The sequence below is a fragment of the Dromiciops gliroides genome, chromosome 3 (assembly GCF_019393635.1).
Source record: "Dromiciops gliroides isolate mDroGli1 chromosome 3, mDroGli1.pri, whole genome shotgun sequence".
NCBI classification, from domain to species: Eukaryota; Metazoa; Chordata; class Mammalia; order Microbiotheria; family Microbiotheriidae; genus Dromiciops; species Dromiciops gliroides.
The window spans coordinates 544,101,897-544,127,398 of record NC_057863.1 but is presented as its reverse complement, the minus strand read 5'-3'; the positions used below and the strand labels follow the sequence as shown (position 1 = coordinate 544,127,398).

Below are 25,502 nucleotides of genomic sequence, written 5' to 3'. Positions count from 1 at the left end.
ACAGAACTCAGTGGTGGTAATAATTCAACTGGATAGAATGTCCTTAGCCACTTTTATAAACTGAAAAAAAACAAAACCCCAACAACTTGAGTCTTCTAGTGCCCTTTACTTTTTTTGGGGGGGGTGAGGCATTTGGGGTTAAGTGACTTGCCCAGGGTCACCCAGCTAGTAATTGTTAAGTGCCTGAGGCCAGATTTGAACTCAGGTCCTCCCGAATCCAGGGCTGGTGCTCTGTCCACTGCACCATCTAGCTGCCCCTATTTACTTTTTAAAACAGTAAAATAGCACACAGAAACCTTTGGCTAGATTTCTCGTAATCATAGTTTTTTTTTTTTTTTAGTGAGGCAGTTGGGGTTAAGTGACTTGCCCAGGGTCACACAGCTAGTAAGTGTTAAGTGTCTGAGGCCGGATTTGAACTCAGCTACTACTGACTCCAGGGCCGGTGCTCTATCAACTGCGCCACCTAGCTGCCCCCAATCATAGTGTTTTAAAGGGAACATGCTCATCTGAAGGGCTGTCTTGGGCCCAAGGGAGCTAAAGGAGGCAGTTAGTAGTTAGTTAGTTAGAGGTAGTTAATGGCAACCTCAGTGGATTCCAATGAGAAGACTGGGATTCAGAGCCAGGGTCTCCTACTTGCCCCCTTTTTACCTTGATCTAATTATGTCCTCTCTCTGGGTCCAAGTTTCTTCATTTGCAAAATGAAAGAATTAATTTGATCTTGGAGGTCCTTTCTAGCCCTAACTCCTCTCATCCGGTGACTTGTTTTGGATAGCCTTAGAGATGGGACATAAGACAAGTGGGATGTCATTGAACTGAATCTGCCACCCTGTCCAAGCAGGAACCTGACTACAGTCTGAGCTAACCCATGGTGGAATGGGCTGCCTTGATAAGGTAATTAGATCCCTGTCACCAGGAAACCCAAGTATAGAGGCTGAATGACCACCTGTCAGGGAGGCTAGAAAGGGAATTTCCATATTGGGCCAAAGGTTGAACTAAATATAAATACCCTCTAAGGTCCCATCAAGCTTTATGGATCTGCCACGCTATGATTCTAAAGGCTATTCTAAATGTCTGGTGCATTTGAAAAATATTGTAGGCATTTAGGGTCGGAGAAGTGAGTGGCCTTCACATCAGAGAGGGAGTGACCTTTTTAAAGTGACTCAGTCTGAATCGCTAGGGCTGGCAGAGACCTTAGAGATCATCTATCTAGTTCAGTTGCTTCATTTCATAGATAGGGAAACTGAAGCCTGGAGAAGGTCACCCAGCTGGTAAATAACAGAGCCAGTATTGAAGCCCAAGACTCCTGACTTCAAAGTCAGTGTGCTCCATGACTCCAGTTCATATGTGTTGGTAGAGAAAGAAAACAGAGAAATTGCTGGCATTTATTTAACTCCTTTAAGGTTTGCAAAGCACTTTATGCTGTTACTTCATTTGCTCTTCCCAACAACCCTTCGAGAGAGGCATGGCAAGCTTTGTGATCTGAGTTTTATAGATGAGGAAGCTGAGGGCTGGAGGAATTAAGGTGACTTGGCCTTATTGACACTGCTGGAGAAATCTCAGAGCTGACTATAGATTCAGTGCTTTCCAAACAATCATGCTGCCTTTTAAATGTATGTTGATATGAGTCACGTCAGTCTAATGTAGGGACTTTGGGTCAGAAAACCTTGTTGACAGGTCTGCGTTCACCACTGACTTGCTGTGTGACCCCAGTCCTTGGTTTGGAAAAATGGAGTTCTTGGAAAAATAGGCGTTCTAATGTTGACTTTCCTTAGCTCAGAGGGATGGTTGATGCCAGATGAGATGATATCTGGGAAAACTTTGGGGCAGAAAGTGTTCTGGTTATAGATATATTAGTCTTGGCTGAAGTGCACTTACTTTAATGTCCTGCTATCAACAAGGTACAGTGCACCAATATTGACATTTCTTTGTAAATCCAGGGAGTTATTTAACTGCTCTGTTTAAGGGCTTCAGAATGTTATTTGCACCTGTGATTGCTTCTTTGTCCAAAGGTGGTTGTTTTTTTTAAACACCTAAACAGTGAGCTCTTTCTTAGCTCTCTCCCACACTTCACATTTGAATGAGTGCCTAGAGTTGGAACCTGCATTAGAGATTATCTTGTCACAGAATCTTAGAATTATGGGATCACAGAATCATAGAAAAGGGTTTGTACAGGTGTGGTGATGGATGTCTATCATCTTGAGGCTGAGCCTAGGCTAGCTGACTTTGTAAGAAGCTTATTACCAGAATATTGGTCAGTAGGAGATACCTTTTCTCTTCTCTTTGCTTCGCTTCTCTTTCTTTTCTTTTCTCATCTTTCTTTTTCTCTCTTTCTTCCTTTCTTTCAGCAACTGATAAAGATTATCTACTAAGGTGTGGAAGATGGTTAGCTACACTGGTGAATGAAATCAAATTAACAGAACCAAAGTAATTTTAAGTCCCAATAGGACTCTCTTAATAAAATTATTTTTATTAGTCATAAAAAAGAACTTCTAATCAATATGTTTGCTTCCCATGAGAAGGCTTTTGAAGAAAAGGGAATTTTTAAGAGAAAGGAACAAATCATTAGAGAATTTCAGGTATTCAGTGGAGTAATGCCTTCTTCATAACAATTATCTAGGCCAGGAAGTGCAAAGATTAATATTCCTATTTGACAAATGAGTGGAAGTTACTTTTCTAGATTGACATAGTTAAAAAGTGTCAGAGACGGGATTCAGACTATGTCTTCTGACCCTAAGTCCAACTGCTAGCCTTCAACATTGAACTGCTTCCTAAAAGACTCTTAAAATGATAAACTCTTGAGTCATAGAATCTTAGGCTCAAAGATCCTAGAATCTCACAGTTGGAAGGCAGCCTTAGCATCTCTTCCAAATTTTCCTTCTGGTACAAGGATACCCTCTATTACATCTAGGTAGCACAGTAGATAGAGCACTTGACCTGGAGTCAGAAAGATCTGAGTTCAAATCCAGGCTCAGATACTTACTGGCTCTGTATCCTTGGCCAAATCACTTTACTTCTGTCTGCCTCGGATTCTTCATCTGTAAAATGGGGCTAAGAAAAGCACCCATCTCTTGGGGTTGTTGCGAGGGTCAAATGAGATAATGTTTGTAAAGTGCTTTGAAAACCTTAACGTGTTATATAAATGCTAGTATAGCCTGTCTGACATTCAGTGTTTCTTCATTCAACATCTCTTTAAATCCTTCCACTGTCAGGGAATCATTGAAAAACTCTTCCTTAATAAAGCTAAATCCTTGTAATTTCCCCTCTTCCAGTTCTGTTTCTGCTTGAGTGTGAACTAATTTGGGAATAATACCATTTAACCTTCATTACTTAGAGCATGGGATGCAGTTGTCATGTGGGCAAGCAGTTGTATTGCCTTTTCTAGATTGATAAAAGGATAGTGTATTTGCTTGGACTCAGGGACTTGTTTTCCAGATGGGCTCGTCCTCCATGTTTAATTACCAAGGCTTCAGAAAAATATTTTGAGATGGCTTCAGAAGGCAAGGAAACACTTCTGAATGATCTCATCTCCTAAACGAACCTTTAATGAGATAGGTGAATGACTGTTCCATGCCCAGAGATCCTTAAGAGATTAATTAGTGGGAAGGCCTCAAAACCACTTGTTCCTTTGTCTTGGAAGTATTCCTGTATCTGCTTAATGTACCAGCTGTGTGAAAAAATTTGTGCCGCTTCTAAATTGGAACCTGAGACTGTCTGAATTCAGAAATTACTTACAAAGCCAAGAACTTTCCACTGATCATTTAAAGAAAGGACATCTGTTCGTAAGGGGTAGAATACAGACCTAGGATTTAACCTCCTGCCTTTCATTTTCCTCATCTGTGAAATGGGTATAATGGTATCTGCCTTACCTATGTCCCAAGGATGAGAAGATCATGCAGTTAGAGTTGGAAGATATTAAACACCATCTATTTCAACCATCCCTGTATTTCACAGATGATATAACATAGGCCTCATGAGCTCAAGGTTCACAAATCATAAGTAGTAGTGTTGGGGTTACTAGGCCCATTTGATTCCATATCAAGTCCTCTTTCCATGTTGCTGGGAGGATCAAATGTAAGATCTTTTTGTTATTTTTCCCCTTATTCTTCAGAGTGTCTTAAATGTGTAATTTTGCAGTGTCTATGAATGGCAGACCTCCTGCCTGTTCTGCAACAGCCCTGGGCTTGTACTTTATTAGACCTGGCTTGCTGCCCACATAACCTTGGGCAAGTCATTTTACCTTTGAGGACCTCAGTTTGTGTCTCTGTAAAATGAGACATCTGTGTCAATAATCCTGAACACTAATTTTGAAAGTGCTTTATAAAAATTGTAAAATTTTGACATTCAAAATAGTCTCTCAATTCTAGTGCCTTTCCTCTGTTAATTATTTCCCATTTATCCTGTATATGTCTTTTTTTTTTTTTTTTTTTTTTTTTTTTTTGCTGGGCAATGGGAATTAATTGACTAGCCCAGGGTCACACAGCCAGTAGGTGTCAAGTGTCTGAGGCTGGATTTGAACTCAGGTACTCCTAAATCCAGGGCCAGTGCTTTATCCACTGCGCCACCTAGCTGCCCCCTATCCTGTATATGTCTTGTTTGGACATATTTCTTTGTAGTTTCCCTACCTTAGATGGTTAGCTTTTGGAGGGTAGGGGCTGTCTTATGTATCACCAGTGCTTAGCAGAATGTCCAGCACATTTTAGGTGCTTAGTAAATGTTTATTGCTAATAATTTTTTAAAAAATCAACAAAATATGCATTGATGATTCTGAGTTATCAAAGGAGAGTATAAGCTCTGGTGAGTGCCACCAGGCTAAAATGCCACCAGCATGGTCCAGCTATTGGATCTTAGATTTGTTGTCTGAGGAGAGAAGCTCATATTCAGAAGACTGACCAACCAGTAACATGATTACAGCTCTGACACTTCATGAAACTGCCTAATGATCACATAAGGGATCTTTGTCACTGGAGAGAGCACCATCAGAATCTAGAAATGACTGACAAAATTGTTTCAAAGAACTTTCCACTGATAGCTTGAGAAAAGGAGATCTGTTGCCAAGGTACGAGTACAGAACTGTGAACAACCTCCTGTTGACATGCCCCTGTGATAATTTCAGCTGTCAAAAATTGGAGTAATCGACAAAAGAGACTTCTGGAGCTGAATCTGATCCAAAAAAAAAAAAAGATTTTGTTTTTTAAAGGTGAAAATGGGTAACCTTGGTGGAAATGACCACTCCATCTTTGAGTTTGTGAGAGAGAAGCAGGGAAAGGAAATGGGGAGATTTATATAGCACCTACCATGTGCCACGCACTGTGCTAAGCAATCTTTTTGTTTGTTTTATCTATCTATCTATCTATCTATCTATCTATCTATCTATCTATCTATCTATCTATCTATCTATCTATCTATCTATCTATCTTTGGTGAGGCAGTTGGGGTTAAGTGACTTGTCCAGGGTCACACAGCTAGTAAGTGTTAAGTGTCTGAGGTTGGATTTGAACTCAGTTCCTCCTGACTCCAGGGCCTGTGCTCTATCCACTGCGCCACCTAGCTGCCCCTATTTTATTTGTTTTTACAAATATCTCTTTTGATCCTGGCAACTACTCTGTGAAATAGGTGCTATTATTATCCTAATTTTATAATTGAGGAAACTGAGACATACAACAATTAAATGACTTGTCCAAGGTCTCGAAGCTAGTAAGTATCAGAGGCTAGATAATTATCTGAGGCAGGATTTGATTCCAGTCCTAGTGCTCTGTCTTCTGTACCACCAACTGCCTCTAGAAGAAGAAAGCCAGTTATATAGTATGAATGTATACATCCTAAACTTTAAGAAAGTAGATTTTAAAGTGTTTGGAGAAAAGCTAGCTAGGAGATTATGGCCTAAAATTCAAGAGGAAAGTCAGCCCAGAATGGATGGGAAGCTCTCAAAAATGAAATTATAAAAACAAAGCAACAATTCCAATGAGGAAGAAAAATGGAGGACTATATAAAGACACGGGGAACTTAATTACAATTTTAAAGATGTAAAAAGACAGCTAGGTGGTGCAGTAGAGTGCTGGGCCCGAGTCAGGAAGACACATTTTCATGAGTTCAAATCTGGCCTCAGACACTTACTAGCTGCATTACTCTGGGCACATCATTTAACCTTGTTTGCCTCAGTTTCTTCATCTGTAAAAAGATCTGGAGAAGGAAATGGCAAACCACTCCAGCATCTTTGCCAAGAAAACCCCAAATAGGGTCAAGAAGAGTTGGACACGATTGAAAAAATGACTGATGGGGGGTGGGGTGGATAAAAGATAGGTAACAGAGGTAACAAAAGATAAATACAGAGTTGTGAAAGTGAACTTTCATATCTTTTTCCTTATTTTGCTCTGTCAAGGAGCATTCTTTTTTGGATTAGAAAGTACAGAACAAAAACAGCTTATAAAGAATTGACAGCTAAGATAAATAGGGAGAGCATTATAAGAGAGCATCTTATTGCCCTTGATGAATTGAAATCTTCAGGCCTGGATGAACTACAGCCTTAGGTTCTGAAAGAATTGGCAGATGTAAAGTTCAGAAGATTATGGTGAATGAGAGAGCATTGCAGGACTGGAAATGGGGAAAATGTCCTGTTTTTTAAGAAACTGAAGGATTGAAATTTACAAACTATAGGCTGCAAAGTTTGACTTAAATTTCTGCTGATGTTCTAGAAGATAGTATTCTAATGCTTGGATTCCATGAACTTGTTTTTAAATAGTGTGATAATGGTATTTCGATATAATTGATTTTTTTTTTGCAATCTTTTTGTATTTTATACATTTAAAACACTCTTGCTAGGCTGCCTGCGAGGTTCATGACACAAAAAAAGAGTAATAACCCCCGTTGGAGTGGTTAGTGAACTTCTAGAAAAGGGAGTGATGATCCCAAAAGACCGGCATGACATCAGGGAAAACATGTCATGTCAGAGTAACCTCATTTCATTTTTTGACAGTTATTAGACTGGTCGATCTGGGAAGTGTTGATTTTAGTAAAGCATTTGTCAGTGTCCTGTACTCTTCTTATGGACAGACAGATATGAGCTAAGTACAATTGGGTAGATTTGGAGCTACTTGAATAATGGAACACAAAGAGTAGTTAGTTGTTAATGGTTCCGCATTGACTTGGAAGGTGATGTCCAAGAGAGTGCCCAAGGGATCGACTTGACTTTATGCTGTTTAAACATTCCGATCAATGATTTGAATAATAAAGACATAGAGAAGGGAAGGGAGAGAAGGAAAGAAGCATTTATTCATCTTCTGTTTTGTGCCAGGCACTGTGCTGAGCATTGTAAAGGTAATATCTCAGTTGATCCCTAGATAGCTTTAGGATTATGGATTCAAAGCTAGAAGGGATCAGAAAGGACTTCTGGTTCAGGGCTTCTTAACTTGGGTGCCAAGGGGTCTGTGGGTACCTTTCAAGGGATCCCTAAACTTGGATGGGGAAAAAGTTATACCTTTGTTTCAATATAATTGGTTCCTTTAAAAACCTTATGTATTTTATGTTATGCATTTAAAAACATTATTCTGAGAAGGGGTCCAGAGGCTTCATCAGGCTGACTGCCAGAGCCAGGGCCATGACACCAAAGAAGGCTAAGAACCCTTGATCTAGTCCAACCTTCTTATTTTATAGAAGAACAAAGGGAGACCAAGATAAGCTCAGTGACTTTCCCAAGTAGCCATTGTTTAGATGACAAAATGAGGATTAAAAAAGATTGTAACAAACTAGAATATCTAATAAGATAAACCCTAATAACATCAAATTTAATTGTTGTTCAGTTGTTTCAGTCATGTCCAACTCTTTGTGACCCCATTTCGGCTTTTCTTGGTAGATACTGGAGTGCTTTGCCATTTCCTTCTCCAGTTCATTTTACAAATGAGGAAATTGAGGCAAACAGGGTGAAGTGACTTGTCTAGGTGACCCAGCTAGTAAATGTCTGAGACCAAATTTGAACTCAGGAAGATGAGTCTTCTGACTTTAGGCCTGGCACTCTACTGCACCAACTTGCTTTAAATATAAAATCTTACACTGAGATTAAAAAAATCAATTTCACTGGTATGAGATCAGAAAACCACAGAATTTTTTAGTTTGTAGGGACCTACCTCAGTGGCATCTAATCCAAGCTATAACTGAAAACACATACTACATCATACTTGACGTGTGGTCATCTCCCCATTGTTTCAAGACTTCCCAGGAGGGAGAGCTCACTACTTCGGGAGGTGATTACATTCCATTTTTGGACAGCTCTAATTTTTAGGAAGCTTTTCTCCTGATGTTAAACCTAAATTTGCTTCACAATGACTTCCACCCACTGCTGTTGCTTCTGCTCCCTGGCCACAAACAGAAGGAGTCTATCCCTCTTCCACAAGATAGATATTTAAACTCTACTATCATGCTTTCCAGAGGGGCTGCTAGGGGGCACAGTGGGTAGAGTGCTGGGCCTGGAGTCAGGAGGATGCACATGTCTGAGTTCAAATCTGGCCTCAAACACTTACTAGCTGTGTGATCCTGGACAAGTCACTTAACAATGTTTTCCTCAGTCTCATCATCTGCAAAATGAGTTGGAGAAGGAAATGGCAAACAACTCCAGTATCTTTGCCAAGAAAATCCCAAATGGGATCACAGAGTCAGACACAACTGAAACAACCAAGGAACAAAATCATGCCCTCTTTCTCTGAGTCTTTTCTTCTCTAAGTTAACTTAGAGAAGCTTCTTCAAATAGATCCTCATATAATATGAACTTAAGGCATCATCCGAGTTATTTTCTTCTGGGCAGTCATCAGCTTTCTCATTGTCCTTGGTGAAGTGTGGTGCCACAACTGAACATGATACTCCAGACATCATCTAACCAGGGAAGAATGGAGTGCTACTGTCATCATGTCTTATTCCTTATTTAGAGAAAGAGATCCCTTTCTTAATCTTGAAGCACACACATTTGTACATGGTAAACACTTCTGTGGTCTCCATAGCCTACTGTTGACTCATTGAGCTTGGAGTCTCACAAACTACCCAGATCTCCCCCCCCCCAGATAAACTGAATAAACATGTCTTTCCCATCTTGTACTTGTGAAGTCAATTTTTGGACCCAAGTGTAAGACTTTATACTTATTCATATTGGCTTTCATCCCATTAGATTCAGCCCAGTGTTCTGGCTTGTCAAGATTGTTTTTTAATTCCAACCAAGCTTTGTGCAGTCTGAAAATTGGATAAGGATGCCATCTATGCCTTCAAATAAGTCATTGATAAAATAATTAATGAGATCTTGAGTTCCCATCATATAGTTCCCATAATGAGAACAGTGCTAGTCTTGTTCTACTATGTCTTGATTGGACCACATGAAGGTGCAACATTTGAGGACAGGCATGAGCTTGGTAGTATCTGAAGGATGGAGCAACCAGGGTGGTGAAGACCCTCTGGTTCATTCCATATGGTGGTTATTTCAAGAAATTACTGATATTTAAATTGGCCAAAAAAAAAAAAAAGATTTAGTGAGGATATGATGGCTATTTTTCAGGTATTTGAAGGACTTATGTGGAAGATAGATTAGATTTTTTTTTTGTACTTGGCCTCAGAGAATGGAACTAGAAGATGGAAGTTACAAAATATATAAAAAAAAAAGAGTTGAAAATGATATTGCAAACCATATAGAACCTCATTTTACAATAGAGGAAACTGAAGGAATTTGTCTGTCAGGTAGTGACTGAAGTGGGAGTAGAACGTGCTTGGAATATAGTTCCTGTGCATTGTCATGTTCTCTTCCCTTTTGGTATTTAGGTCTAATCCTGTCTCTTTCCTCTGTCCTTCCCAGTGCTCATGCTCTTCCTTTTGTTCTTCCTCTCCTGCCGAGTAGGCAAACAAACTTAGAGGTAGAATGAACAAACTCCAAACCAGCTAGCTGCTCCAGAAGAAAACTGCCTTCCTGGTGAGACAGAAATGGCCATTTCTATGGAAAGCAGCTGTTGGAAGAAGACAACCCTGCAGGGCAGCAAGACGTGGGGCTCAAAATTCTGGCAGGAGGAGGTGGAAAGAACTGCCTTCCTGCTACTAAGAGCTGCCAGCTGCTTCCCCACCTGTATTAAAGATGTTTGGCAGGAGGCCAGCAGCAGGGAAAGATGGAACTCCTTGGAATTGTATGGGCAAAGAGGCATTCAGAGCGGCCCTCTCTGAATACAGCTCTGCACAGTTCACTGGAGACACCACTGGCTTTGCTTGCTTAGAAAAGATGTTGACAAGCTGAAGCTCGTCTAGAGGGAGCAGCCAGCATGGTGAAAGGTCTATGGACCCCACTCTGTGAGGAGCTATTGAAGGAATGGGAGGAGGCTGACCTGGACAATAGAAAACTTAGCAGAGATATGATAGCGGTGTTTTAAGTTTCTGAAAGATTTTCATGCGGAAGATTGGTTGTATTCTGCTTGGTCATAGAGCTAGGGACAATAAAGGGAAAGTCATAGAGAGGCAGAGATTAGCTGAATATAAGAAAAAAAGTAGAGCTAACCCTTAGAGCTATTGATTGTCTCAGGAGGAAGGAGTGGACATCATCATCATTACCACCACCACAACAAAACTAGTATTTATATAGCACTTTAAGTCTTATGTTTTAGGGGTTTTTTTGTGTGTGTGTGGGGCAGTGAGGATTAAGTGACTCGCCCAGGGTCACACAGCTAGTAAGTGTCAAGTGTCTGAGACCAGATTTGAACCTAGGTCCTCCTGACTCCAGGGCCGGTGCTTTATCCACTGCACCACCTAGCTGCCCCAAAGCTTATGTTTTATAAATATCTTATTTTGTCCTCACAACAATCCTAGGAAGTAGATGCTATTATTATCCCAATTTTACAGATTAGGGAATTGAGACAAACAAGTAACTTGCCCATAGTCCTGCAGCTCCTAAGTGCCTGAGTCTTGATTTGAACTCAAGTCTTCCTGAGTCTACGTCTGCTGCTTTTTGCCCAAGGCACCATGTAGCGGTCAGAGAAGCTGTTTGTAGAGGGGGTTCCCCCATTGCCGGTGGTGGTAGTTGATCTAGATGCCTCTAAAGTTCCTTCCAGCCTGAACCCTGTGTTAACATTCTCTTAAACAAAGATTTTCTGGGAAACATTTATTAAACAGACATTTCTTACATCATGGACGGGAATCTGTGCTCGGTGCGGGGAATAGAGATGAAAAACACTATAGTCTGTCCTCAAGGAGCTTTCAGTCCAATGTGGGTTTTATGACATGTACGTTAATAGCCAGAATATAAGGTAGGGTATGGCAAGGCATGGAAGAGGTTTAGAGACAGCGCCATAGGAAAGTTTGAGAAGGGAGTGTCGACATTGGGGAACAATACAGTATCATTTTGCTGGTATATGGCCTGAAGGAGTGATGTGAAATAAATGCGGAAGGTTGTGTGAGCCACATTCTAGAAGGTTTGAAATAACAAGGCTCTGAGGACTTTGTATTTGCTTCTCCATGCAGTATGGAGACACTGAAGGTTTTGGAGCAGGGGAGTGAGAGATTCAGACTTGTTTATTAGGAAGATCAAATTTCCAGTTATTTCTTGTTGTTATTGTTGTTTGTCCTTTGTTCTCAAAGAGGACCATGACATGGAGGTGACATGTCTCACAGTAAATTGGATTTAAATGAGTGAGGGCTGTGCAAAGTCACCTGCCTTACTCTCTGCTCTAGAACCATCTGGGTCCAGTGGCAAGATATACATCAGGATGACTGGAGATGGCCCTGGATATTTGAGGTTAAGTGACTTGCCCCGGGTCCCACAGCTAGTAAGTGTCTCAGGTGAGACTCGAACTCAGATCCTTCCAACTTCAGGGCCAGTGCTCTATCCAATGTGCCACCTCGCTTCCCTCCAGTATTTGAAGGATGCTTTGGAGGAGGGAAGGATTGGTGGTCAGGAGGTGAGTTAGGAGACTATTACAGTAATCTAGGCTAGAGATAAGGAGAGCCTGAGCTGTGTGGTGGTTCTCCAAATGGAGAGGTGTCAAGCACAAACGGTATTTATTTGTGTAGAATCAGCAGGAATCGGCGTCTAATGCAATGTGGGGTTAGAGAAAGGGAAGAGTAGAAAGCTGATTCTAAGACTTCAGCCCTGGGTGACTGGGAGGACAGTGGGGCTATTAATAGATATGGGCTGTTTGGGGAAGGGTGGGTTTTGGTGGAAGAGAATGAGTTCATATCGAGTTTGTGGTGCTAGTGGGACATTATAGGGTAGGTGTCTGGCAAGCAGTTAGAGATATAGTAAGAGGGGAAAATGTTGGGAGTCACCTGCATAGAGGTTAGATTGAAGCCTTGGGAGTGAATTAGATAAAAATAATGATAAAGATAAAAGTTCATATATGCTACTTTAAAGTTCACAAAGTGCTTCCTATGTGCATATGTATACAAATATCCATTTATGTTTCATTTAAGGCTCACAAAGATGCTGTGATATAAGTACTACGGGCATTATCACTTCCATTTTTTAGATAAGGAGATACACCCAGAGAGATTTTGGCTGATCCATGGTCACACAAAGCTACAAGTTTCAGAGGCAGGATCTGAAGCTAGATCTTCCTGACTTCAAGTCTTTTACTCTGTCCACAAGAGCATATAGAGAGAAGCGGGTGGAGGACAGAAGTCCCTTTCAGTTCTAACCTTTTATGTTCCATATTCCCAGGGACCATCCAGTTTTGACATTTTGTAGATAAGGTCCCTTCTATTTCGGATATTTTATAGTCTGTGTCCCAAAGTCCTTTTCAAAGGCACAGAGTCTCAGAGTTGGATAGGGTCTCAGAAGTAATTTACTTCAACCCATATGTGAATATTGATGTCCTATACAATTTACCTAAATTGTCATGGAGGCTTGCTTGAAGACCTGAAATGAGGAGTAGGGGCATGGCATTACTTTCTGAGCCCTGACATTCCACTTTTGTATCTGTCTAGCTTAGTCACTCTCAGACTTATGCTCATGGCAAAATATTCTTTTCTGTGAAGAATCACAGCACAATAAATATTTAAATGAACAACAAAGAAGGCTTTTGAGGTAGTCTGGCCCCCAGATCCATTACCTGGGCTTTGGGACCTCTCTGTCTTTGTCTCTCCCTTTTTCTTCTCCCATTTCTTTTTTTCCTTCATTCACATTAAAACTTTTTTTTTTGATAATAAGCATTTTATTTAAAATTTTGAGTTCCAAATTTTATCCCTCCTTCCCTCCCCCCATTCCTTCCTCCCTGAGGCAGTAAACAATCAGATGTGGGTTATACATGTGCAGTTATGTGAAACACTACCATATTAGTCATTTTGTATAAGAAAACTTGAATAAAAGAAAAAACTGAAAGAAAGTGGAAAAATAGCATGCTTCAGTCTGTGTTCAATCATTATCAGTTCTTTCTTTGGAGGTGGATAATATGCTTCATCTTTAGTCTTTTGGGATTGTCCTAGATCACTGTATTGTTGAGAATAGTTAAGTCTTTCACAGTTCTTCATCAAACAATATTGCTGTCTCTGTGCACATTGTTCTCTTGGTTCTGCTTCCTTTGCTATACATCAGTTCATACAAGTCTTTCCAGGCCTTTCTGAAATAATCCTGCTTGTCGCACAATAATATTCCATCATCATCATATACCACAGCTTGTTCATCCATTCCCCAATTGACAGGTATTCCTTTGATTTCCAATTCTTTGACAACACAGAAAGAGTTGCTATAAATATTTTTGTACAGCTAGGTCTTTTTTTTTCTCTTTTGGGATCTTTGTCCCCCACTTCTTGATGTCAGTCTGGGAAGATCAGATAGCAAAATTATCTAATTGTTAGAGAGTTTCCCTTACATCAAGTAAGAATATATCTCTGAGCAGCTTCCATCCATTGTTCCTAGTTCTGCCTCTTGAAGTCATCCAGAATATGTTTAATCTCTCTTCCATGAGATAGCTCTTCAAATACCTGAAGACAGCTATCGAGTTCCTTCAACAGATGCTCATAGAGCTTGAACTTAAGGCTACTCATCTTCTGGTTGCCCTCCTTTGGACAGTTTCCAGTTTATCAATGTCCTTCCTGAAAAGTCCCATTCAGAACTAAACATGGTATTTTACATGTTGTTTAACCAGGAATTCCCTCTTAGGAGAACCCTTACAGTATTCCAGAGAATACTCCAGGCCAGCTCCTTAGGCTTAGATGTTGTGCTTCTTGTAAGGCTGCCTACGACTGTGGGAGCCTTATTGCTTGTCACATTACGCTACTGACTCATGCTGAGCTGGTGGCCCACTAACACCACCTCCCCTTCTACTCCCCCTCCCCAGTTCTTTCCTAGATAAACTGTCATATAGTTGTGCCATGCCCACTTTTGTACCTGAGAGGTGGATATTTTGAATCCAAATAAAAGACTTTATCTTTCTCCTTCTTAAATTTAATTGCAGATTCCTCCCAATGTTCTAGCCCTAAACTTCTTAAACTATGGGCTGTGACCCAACATGGTGTTGTGTAACTGAATGTGAGGGTTTTGTAAAATTTGGCAGTAAACATAAGTGACTTGCCCAGGGTCACACAGGTAGTAAGTGTCAAGTGTCTGTGGCTGGATTTGAACTCAGGTCCTCCTGACTTAAGGGCTGGTGCTCTATCCACTGTGCCACCTAGCTGCCCCCCTAAATGTGAGCTTCTGCTTCTTTTTTTGTGGGGTGAGGTGGGGCAGTGAAGGTTAAGTGACTTGCCTAGGGTCACATAGCTAGTATGTGTCAAGTGTCTGAGGCCCCATTTGAACTTAGGTCCTCCTGAATCCAGGGAAGGTGCTCTATCCACTGCGCCAGATAGCTGCCCAAGTGGAAAAAGTTTAAGAAGCTCTGTTCTCGTCTGTTGAGATCTTTTTGGATCCTAATTGTAACCAGCAACTAATTTATCACTCTAAGTTCTTTGTTACCTGCAAATTTGATAACCATACCCTTTATACCTTTATCCAGGTTGTTGGTAAAGATGTTAAATAGTATATGGTCAACAGATCCATGGGGCATTCCACCAGAGATCTTCTAAAATGACATTAAACCATTAAGCCACCAAGGACGATTCTGGGTCTGACCATTCAGCCGGTTCTAAATCTACTTAGCAATATTATAATATAGTCTGTTTTCCCTTATCGTGAAGCAATAATAGACTGTGTTTCAAGGCCCCTTCCTGCTTGGAGAGGTTTAGGACTGGGTACTATGAGAACACAGTACTATATAGAACTTAAAGAGAATTCAAGATATATACTTGAGTATTATATGTGTGTTCAGCCATTAGGCTCTGGGCTGAGAGGATTAAAAAAAAAGACCCAGGTCCTGTTCTCAAGGAATATTTGTCAAACTAAACATTTGTCAAGCAATTCAGACTTACTAGCCATGCTAGGCAGTGAGTAGTACTGAGAAACACTTGCATCTTGACAGTAGCTGGGATTAGATGGGAAAGAAGGCTCAAAACATTTATTAAGCACCTTCTGTATGCTAGGCAGTACACTTGGTACTGGACATTTAGAGCCAAATATAAGATAGCCCCTGTCCTTAAGGAAATTAAATGGGGAGAGGGGTAGGTAGGGAAAGCTGACAGGATACAGCCTATCTACAGACAAGCAGATATAATGAGGAAGCAGAGAGAATGAACAACTGGGAGAAAGAGTAAAGGGCTCTCCTAAGAGGTGGTTTCTGAGCTAAGCCCTGAAGGAAAGCCGTGATCCTTTAGGGTGACAGGAGGCAGTAAGTCCATTCAAGGCACGGGAGATTGCCAGCCTGTGAGAAGACACAGAAAGAGATGGGAGCCAGTGGGTGGAGTTGGGTTCAGTAGGTTTCCCTTCACTGTTGCTAGCAGCATCCCATGGTGTGCACAACACAAAAGCCTGGCTGGAATTTGTGCCTCTATTTTCTGATGTATAATTTACTACTTTGTGATGTATAATGCATTTCTTCCTGGTGTTTCTGCCTTGTTTGTATTGATAAATGCCTGCTCTCAGTACATCACCTGCAGATTCCATAGGTGTCTCCATGATGTCTCTTTCCCTGCCCAAGCACACTACTCCCTCTGCTGGCAGGTAAAGATGTGTCTTAGAGGCAGCCAGTTTTCATGCTCTGGCACATATTTGCTGGTGGTTCAGCTAACACAGGGCTAATTTTCACAGAACCCCAACCTCCAGCAGACTGTACCAGACCAGTATGCCCCACAACAGGATTCTGTTCACCAGGATATATAATTAAATTCAGCAAACATTTGTTAGATGCTTAGCTACAAGGTTCTGGGAATATAGAAACAAAAGCAATACAGCCCCTGCCCTCAAGGAGCTTATACTCTACCAGGAGGATATAACATGTGTAGGTAAATACAAAGTACATGTAAAGCAATTTCAGAAGGTAGCAAACACTTAATGACTTGAGGCTGGGTGTGGGGATCAGAAAGAGCCACGTAAGAGATGGCATCTAAACTGTGCTTTGAAAGAGTTGATGCTTTTGAATGCCAGATGTGAGGAGTTCATATATTTTAGCACTCACAAGGCTATAAAGATAAGAGATGGAATGGAAAATAAATGTGTGAAGGGCAGTCATATGAAATAAAAATGGACATGTATGGGGGAAGCAGATTGTAGAGGACTTTCAACAACAGAGGCAAATTTAAGCAATTTTTGAATAGGGGAGTGATTTGGTTAGGGATTTGTTATAAGTATTAATTTTGTATATAGACTGTCATGTCATCTCTGTCCTGAACCAGTATTATAGGTGGTATTCTTGTTTATTAGATTAAGAAACTGAATATCATACAAGCCAAGAAACTTGCCTATATAATCATACAGCTTGTAAGAGGTGGAATTCAAACCCAGTTCTTTCCTGAGTCAAGTTTAGTACTCATTTAGCTGCACCCTACTTCTTGCTTAATGACCAAGAGAAGGAGTTGAGGCCTGCCTGCCTATGGAGGGCCTCACATGCCATGCTGAGGAGGCTGAATTTTCTTTTTTTCTTTTTTTTTAAAGTTATACATGAGTAGTCATGCAAAACATCTCCACATTAGCCAGGTTGTGAAAGAAAACAGACAAAAACAAAACTTCAGATTAAGGAACTATCAAAAAATTATGCTTCAATCTGTTTTCAGATGCCATCAGTTCTTTGTAGATAGCTTGCAATTTTCATAAGTCCTTCAGAGTTATCTTGGATCATTGCATTGATGAAAATAACCAAGTCATTCACAGAAGATCATATTATAATATTGCTGTTATTTTGTATAAAGTACATTTCACTCTGCATCAGTTCATGTAGGTCTTTCCAGGTTTTTCTGATAGCATCCTGCTCATCATTTTGTTTTGTTTTGTTTTTGTTTCCGATAAAGGAACTAACAAAAAATATGTTTCAATCTGTATTCAAGTACCATCAGTTCTCTCTCTGTAGATGGATTGCATTTTTCATAAGACCTTCAGAGTTGTCTTGGATCATTGCATTGCTGAAAATAACCAAGTCATTAACAGCAGATCATCTCACAATATTACTGTTATGTTTTATACAGTACATTTCACTTTGCATCAGCTCATGCAGGTCCCTCCAGGTCTTTCTGATAGTATCCTGCTTATCATTTTTTAATAGTAAACTACATTTATGTAGTATTTTAAAGAGAGATTTCCTTACAATAAACCCATGAGGTTGATTATTGCAACAACAATAATAAATAACATTTATATAATACCTTAAACTTGACAAAGAATTTTCTTCACAATAGCCCAGCAAAGTAAGTACCATACATTTTGCCATCATCATCATCAATCAGTCATCTTCCATCAAACCTCATCATCTGCTGATTGGACCATACTTTTCCTTTTGTTTTTGATGCTGTTGTTTTTCTGATTTCAGGTTTTTCCTTTGTGCTATGATCCTTCTCATATAACACAACTAATGCAGAAATATGTTTAATGTTATTATGTATATTTAACCTATATCAGATTGCCTGCTGTCTAGGGGAGGGGGGGGGACGGAGGGTAGGGAGGGAGAAAAATTTGAAATTTGAAATCTTACATAAACAAATCTTGAAAACTATTTCTACATGTAACTGGAAAATAATAAAATACTTTTATTTAAATTAAAAAAAAAAAACCAAAAAACCTTATCATCACCCTCAGTCAGTCCTCATCATTGTCAATCATCGTCTTCTTCATTCAGTCCTCATCATCAGTCTTCATCATCAGTCAGTCCTAATCAATCAATCTTCATCTCCCTCCAGTCATCATCAATCCATTAATCAGTCCATCATCATCTTACATTACTTTTGCCTCTGCTTGAAAATTTTTTTCACAATTACTATTGTTAACTGTTTCCCTCCATCCTATTCCTTTCCCATGATATTTACTCTATTTCCTATCTTTTTTATCCTATCCTTCCTCAAAAGTGTTTGGCTTCTGACTGACTCCTCCACTTCTCTGCTCTCCCTTCTTTCACCCCTCCCTTCTTATCTCTTTCTCTTCCTACTTTCCTAGAGGGTTAGATAGATTACTCCACCAAATTGAGTGTGTATGTTATTCCCTTCTTGAGCCAACTCTGCTGAGATTAAGGTCTTTGAGCTAATTCTGATGAGTGTAAGGTTCATTCACTGCCCCACTCTTCCCATATCTCTCCCCCAACTCCATAAACCCTTTCCTGCTTCTTTCATGTGAAATTTCACTCCATTCTATCTCTCCCCTTCCCCCTCCCCCAGTGCAATTCTCTCCCCCACCAATTTTACTCTAAAGATGTCATCATGGGGCAGCTAGGTGACACAGTGGACAAAACACCCACCCTGGACCCAGGAGGACCCAAGCCCAAATCCGGCCTCAGACACAAGATACTCACCAACCCTGTGACCCCAGGCATGCCATCTAACCTCGACTGCCCAACAACAACAACAAAAAAAAGATAAAAAATAAATGCTTTACAGGTATCATCCCTTCATAATCAATTACCACTTGTGCCCTCTGTCTAAATTTATTCCTATCATCTGCCCTAATACTCAGAAAGCTCTTATGATTTAGATGTATAATTTTCCCATGTAGAAATGTAAACAGTTTAACCTTTTAACATTTTTCATGATTTCTTTTTCCTGTTTACCTTTTTATGCTTCTCTAGAGTCTAGCATTTGAAAGTCAAATTTTCTATTCAGTTCAGGTCTTTTCATCATGAATACCTGAAAGTCCTCTTTTTTTCATTGAAGTCCTATTCCCCCCCCCCCCCCCCCGAAAGATTATACTTAGTTTTGATGGGTAGGTGATTTTTGGTTGTAATCTCAAATCCTTTGCCCTCTGGAATATAATATTCCATGCCCTCTGATCCTTTAATGTAGAAGCTGCTAGATCCTTTGCTATCCTGACCGTGGCTCCACAGTATTTGAATTTCTTCTTTCTGGCTGCTTGCAATATTTTCTCCTTGACCTGGGAGCTCTGGAATTTGGCTATAATATTCCTGGAAGTTTTCCTTTTGGGATCTCTTTCAGGAGGTGATCGGTGGATTCTTTCAATTTCCATTTTACCTTCTGCTTCTAGAATATCAGAGCAATTTTCCCTGACAATCTCTTCGAAGATGATATATAAGCTCTTATTTCAATCATGGTTTTTAGGTAGTCCAATAATTTTCAAATAATCTCTCCTGGATCTATTTTCTAGGTCAGCAGTTTTTCCAAGAAGATATTTCACATGCTCTCTCTTTCTTTATTAATTTGGATTTGCTTTATTGTGTCTTGGTTTCTCATAAAGTTACTAGCTTCCATTTGTTCAATCCTAATTCTTAGGCAATTATTTTCTTCAGAGAACTTTTGTATCTCCTTTTCCATTTGTCTTTTCAAGCTGTTGACTTTTTTCTCATGACTGTCCTGTATCACTCTCATTTCTCTTTCCATTTTTTCCTCTACCTCTCTTTATCTTCAAAGTCCTTTTTGAGTGCCTCTGTGGCCTGAGACCAATTCATATTTTTCTTGGAAGTTTTGGATATGGGGCCCTGATGTTGCTATCCTCTTCTGAGGGTGCACTTCGATCTTCCTTGTCACTAAAGAAACTTTCTATGGTTTGTATCTTTCTCTGCCTACTTATCTTCCCCATCTTTTACTTGACTTTTAATTCCTTCTTAAAGTAGGGCCCTGCTTCCAGGCTGCACTGTCCCAAGTTTCAGGGGGTCCTAGGTGGTACGATTTAAGGAGGGTCAGGTTCTTCACTAGGCTGACCTGTGCTCTGGTCTGTAAATAACCCCAGGCCAACTTGCTAATTAAACAGGCAACAAAATTTTGTTTGTTGTGGTTGTTAGCTCCAATGAGCCTGTGCCTCTCTCCCACTTGGGCTGCCACCACTTAAGATTTCTTCCTGGTTCCCTGCTGGGGTAGGACAACTGAATTCCTCCTCAGCTCCTGAAGACACCCCTGTAGTCTCTTCCCTCCACGCCCCCTGGCAGCCATTCAGCCTTCTCACCAGACTGTGAGCTTTGTTCCAGAAGCTGCTGGCACTGCAGCTTATTCAGAGGCTTGGGGGTAAATTTCTCTGGTGCAACCTGCCTGGGGCTGGATCTGTGTCGGCATGACAGCGGGGGTTGGACTACACTCCCAGCACAGCACAGTAGCCCCCTCCTGCTGAACTTCTAAGCCATCTTTGGCTGGAAAATGATCTCAGCCCATCTTTTTTGTGGGTTCTGCTGCTCCAGGAGTTGTCTTATGGCTGTGTTTGGAGTTTTTTGGAGTAATTGTGTCAGGAACTGTGAGTGCTTACTGCCTTTCCTCTGCCATCTTCAAGGAGGCTGAATTTTCTTCCCCATGTGGTGGGGAGTAATAGCAGGTTCATGAGCAAGGGAGTAATGTGTTCTGATACTGCTATAGTAAAGTGAATTTGACTCTGTGTACAGAAACAATGGAGTGGAAGACACTGCAGCTGAGGGATCCAGTGAAGAGGCTGCTTTCATCCATCCATTACATATTTTTTCAGGTCCTGCATTGTATAAAATCCTACATTGGGTGCTGGAGGATATATAAAGTTAAGACAGAACCCCTCCCCAGCTCATAGTCCAGTGGGCTTTAAGAAGATGCCAACACAGATAACCATAATTTTCTATTTTATGTGTTTGTGATCTTGTCATTGTGAGTGCTCCCTCTACATGCCCAGCGCTAATACATCATTCTTACCCTGTTCAAATTCTGTCTTTTCAGTAATCCTCTGGAGAGGAAGTACCCAGTGAATGGAGGCTTGGGTTAAAAAAAATTTGGAGCTATCTGTGTAGTACATAGGCAGTGTATCTATTTGACTCTCACTCTTTCTATTTGAATAACCCGCTTCCTTTTCCAGTGTCATATATAATATTGCATAATAAATACAATAGAGAGGTGCAAATAAAATGCTGGTTGAGGCCAGAGGCAGCAAGAGGTCATACTGAGTTGAGCACTTGGCGCTAGAAGCAAGAGCTCTTTGGGAATTACTTTCCTTCTTCATTATGTGGAATTAATTCATTATGTGGATTAATGTTCCCAAGTACTTTCTTGTTTTATTTCTGAATTGAAGATTTTGAGGGTGCAAGTGGGAACCTGTGTTCTTCAGTTTGTACTTGATAAGATTTATCATAGAGTAGCCATAGAAGAGGGAGAAGTGTAGAGGAGGGGAGGGGGTCATTCGAGCATCCATTCCCATCCCCCTGCTTTGATTTCCAGCTGTCTGTGCCATTCAGCTTCATATTCTACAGGCAGGTCCTCAGGGATCCTGAGCCTTCTCCTTGAATTGCCCTCTCCTCTTCTATTCCAGTGCATCTGGAGAGCCTTCTCAATTATTGTGCCTGCCGGGCACCCATCTTCCTTGCTCCCTGCCCAGGCCTATCCCTCTCTCCTTTTTCTTCTTTTTTTTCCTCTTCAATTTCATCACAATAAAGTCCTTCTTGGATCAGTGCCCAAGCTCCTGGGCCAAAGTATTCTCCAGATTTGGCCAATTCCTCCTTCCCAGGGACAAAGGAGGTGATGACAGTCTGAGTGCCTGAAAGTTGTTCTTGAATGTAAAGAAAGGAGTTCTAGCTCCAAGGTGCCCTTTTCAGTGCTCCCCCCCCCATTCTGTACAGATCAAGGGCTCAAAGAACAATATAGTTATTGCCTTAGTGGTTGAGAAGCCCTAGTCCAGGCTCTAGCTAATACTAGATTTCTACTTTTTGGGCCTTAGTGTTCTATAGTCAGCCAACAAGCATCTATTAAGACCTTACTATGTGCTATGTACTGCACCAAATGTTGAGGATGCAGACACAGAAATCTCTCCCATTAAGGAGATTTGGGGGGGGGCAATGAGGGTTAAGTGACTTGTCCAGGGTCACACAGCTAGTATGTGTCAAGTGTCTGAGGCTAGATTTAAACTCAGGTCCTCCTGAATCCAGGCTGGGTGCTTTATCCACAGCACCACCTAGGTGCCCCATAGGAGCTTACATTCTAATGGGAAAGAGAGCATGTGTGTGTAGTATATTCAAAATGAAGACAAAGTGGTTATGAGGGGGAAGGCACCAGGTGGGGATCAGGAAAGGCTTCTTTTTGTCTGTTGTGGAAATTTCAGATTCCTCTCTCTGGCATTCAGAGCCTTCCACAACCTGGCACTTGAGCTAGATATTCTGAGGAGGAAGAGGAGGAGGAGGAAGGAGTGCATTCAAGGCAGGGAAGATATTCAGTGCAAAGACACAGAGATAGGAGATGCAATTGTGTGTGTGTGTGTATAATAGCCAGTATGTTTGCCTTGCAGAGTGTAGAGAGGGGAGTAATGAATGAATAAAAAGAATTCAAAGGTAGGATGAGGCAGGTTGTGAAGAGGTTTACATTCTAGACAGGTAACTTTTAAATTTGATCCATAAGGCAATAGGGAGCCCCTGGAGTTTGTTGGTGGAGGGAGGGAGAAATCCACAATCAGATCTGAGCTTTAATAAAATAATTTTGGTGTCTGTGAAAAAAGCTCGAGTTGGAGAGAAAGTAGAAGACTCTTTGCAGCTGTGCAGGCAAAAGGTGATGAGGGCCTGAAATTGGGTAGTAATAATGTAATTGAAGCAGGAACACTTGCTGGAGATACTATGGAAATAGAAGTAACTACATGTGGAGCTCTACAAAATCTGTAGTTCATATCGATGGTCTCTAATGACGTCCCTTTCCAGTCCTGATAGTCTCGCTTCTGACAATCCTTTCAGCTCTGATATTGTGTGTTAGAAGTCTCCTCTCACCTTTTCATCTTAGTTTTTCTTCTCTGCCTTGGCAAACTGATTCACTGGCTCGGCCTCTGTCTCTGTGGAGATGACTCCAAGTTTGGATGCCTAGCCTTTCTTCAGCTTCTGAGCTCCATGCACATGTCTTGATCCCCTGGAAGGGTTAGTGAAATTGTGACCTTGTTTTTACATTCTCGTTCATTGTATTTCAATTGAATCATTTTCTTTTGTAGTCCTATGTGTTTTATTTTTACAGTAATGTCTTTAGGGTCATAATGGAATGGTTTTTACCGATCGGCCAAAAGGGTCCGTGCCAAAAAATGGTTAAGAATTCTTGACCAACAGGTATCTTTCCTAGGTCATTTCACTAAAATTCGAATTGAATTATGTCCTAGAACTAGCTCAATATCTTTACTGCCCCTCCCCCAATGTTTCTTCCTTCAGACTTAGACATTTCTCTTTATGGTGACATGTTTTTAAACTTAGACTTATTATATCATACTAGATCCTTTCTCCCTCCCTCCTCCCTCCCTCCCTCCCTCTCTCTCTCTCTCTCAGCTTAGAGATTCAGTTTATTCCCTTTTCTTTTTTTAAAAAAAGTAGTATTTTCCAAATTACACATAAAGATAGTTTTCAACATTCCTTTCTTTCTTTCTTTTTTTTTTTTTAGTGAGGCAGTTGGGGTTAAGTGACTTGCCCAGGGTCACACAAACCAGTAAGTGCCAAGTGTCTGAGGCCGGATTTGAACTCAGGTACTCCTGAATCCAGGGCCAGTGCTCCATCCACTGTGCCACCTAGCCGCCCCTCAACAGTCCTTTTAAATAAGATTTTGAGTTGCAAAATTTTCTCCTTTTCTCCCTCTCTTCTTGCCTCTCCTTTCTCCTCTATTTTTTCAAAAAACTTGAGAACTTCAGGGCTTTAAAATTTTTCAATACAAAATGGGTTTAAGTTCAATAGAAAAACATTCACTGCAGAAACTCCACAAAACAGCATTCCTGCAAAGATGTAAGTTCAAGTTTTCTAGTAAAGAGGCAATCTGATATGTTATACATGTGCAATCATGTAAACATATTTCCACATTAGTTATGTTGTGAAGGAAGAATCTCCTATCTTTCATACTCAGTTACTTATCAAGTCCTGGGGATTCTCTTCTCCATGTCTTCCATTGGCATGACAGGCTATCATTGCCACCTGCCTACACTGTTGTAATAATTTTTAATGCTATTAGAGAAAAACCCTTTTTCAATCTATACTTTTTTCATCCTCCAGTCTAACTTTTAAGTTGATGCTAGAATAATTGTTCTTATGCACCAAACTGGTCATGGTATATTCCTGCTCCAAAATTGTCACTGGTGTCTGCTGAAGAAGCTCTGACTCCTCTCTCTGGCATTCCAAGTCCTCCACAACCTGTCATCATATTTCCTTACCTCATGGTACTCTTCTCTGTGTATATAATCCTTCAGAAAAAGGGGCAGTTTCCTGCCCCTGGACTCTATGGCCTGTGCTTTTGTTCATATTGTTCTCTATACCAGAACTTCTTAAACTTTTTCCACTTGTGACCCCTTTTTGCCCTAGAAATTTTTACATAACCCTGGGTATATAGTTATATAAAATAGGTATACATAACCTTTTACTGTTGCCAAATTTTTTACAACCCCCATATTCAGTTATGTGACATGGAGTCACGACCCCCAGTTTAAGAAGCTAGGCTCTACGCCTTGTGTGTCCTTCCTTTTCTGAATTCCTGCACAGTATTTTTTAATGTCATTTTTATTCTGACTTTGATGAACACCAAAAAAGGATCTTTTCATATATGAATTAGAACAGCAAAAGAGAATTATATGTGAAAATATGAATGTCTATTACATACATTTTGCTTTTCTTTTTTAAAGTACATAATAAATTCAGCACATTACTATCAAAGCATCTTGTCTATTTCCTGCCAAACTTCCTTCATTTCTCTGCATTTAAAAAAATGTTACATTGACTCTATTTCCTTCTTTTCTTTGGCAACCTTATCACTACCTCTTTTCCCCTCTGATTTTCTCCCTGGCCCTCCCCTATTCCACAGAAAGACATCACAATCCTTATAACAAATTAAGCATAATCGAACAAAACAAGTCTGCAATTTGCTATTTCCAAATATTAATGTTTCATTCTATACTGGGAGCTCATCTTCCCTCTTTCTGGAGCTGTGGGTATAGCTGATTCCCAGGAGTTCTCTGAAGTCATAGATGGTAGTTGCATTGATCAGAGCTCTTGAGTCTTTCAAAATTATTCTTTATAATGTGATTTTTATTATATAAATGATTCTTCTGGTTCTGCTCACTTCATTCTGCATCAGATCATACAAGTTCTC

General features: G+C 40.5%; 1 protein-coding gene across 2 annotated transcripts in view; it reads left to right on the top strand.

The window, feature by feature from the left end:
• FAM168A (family with sequence similarity 168 member A) overlaps window positions 1-25,502 on the top strand; it is a 213,685-nt gene that overhangs the window by 48,072 nt on the left and 140,111 nt on the right. The window lies entirely within an intron of this gene.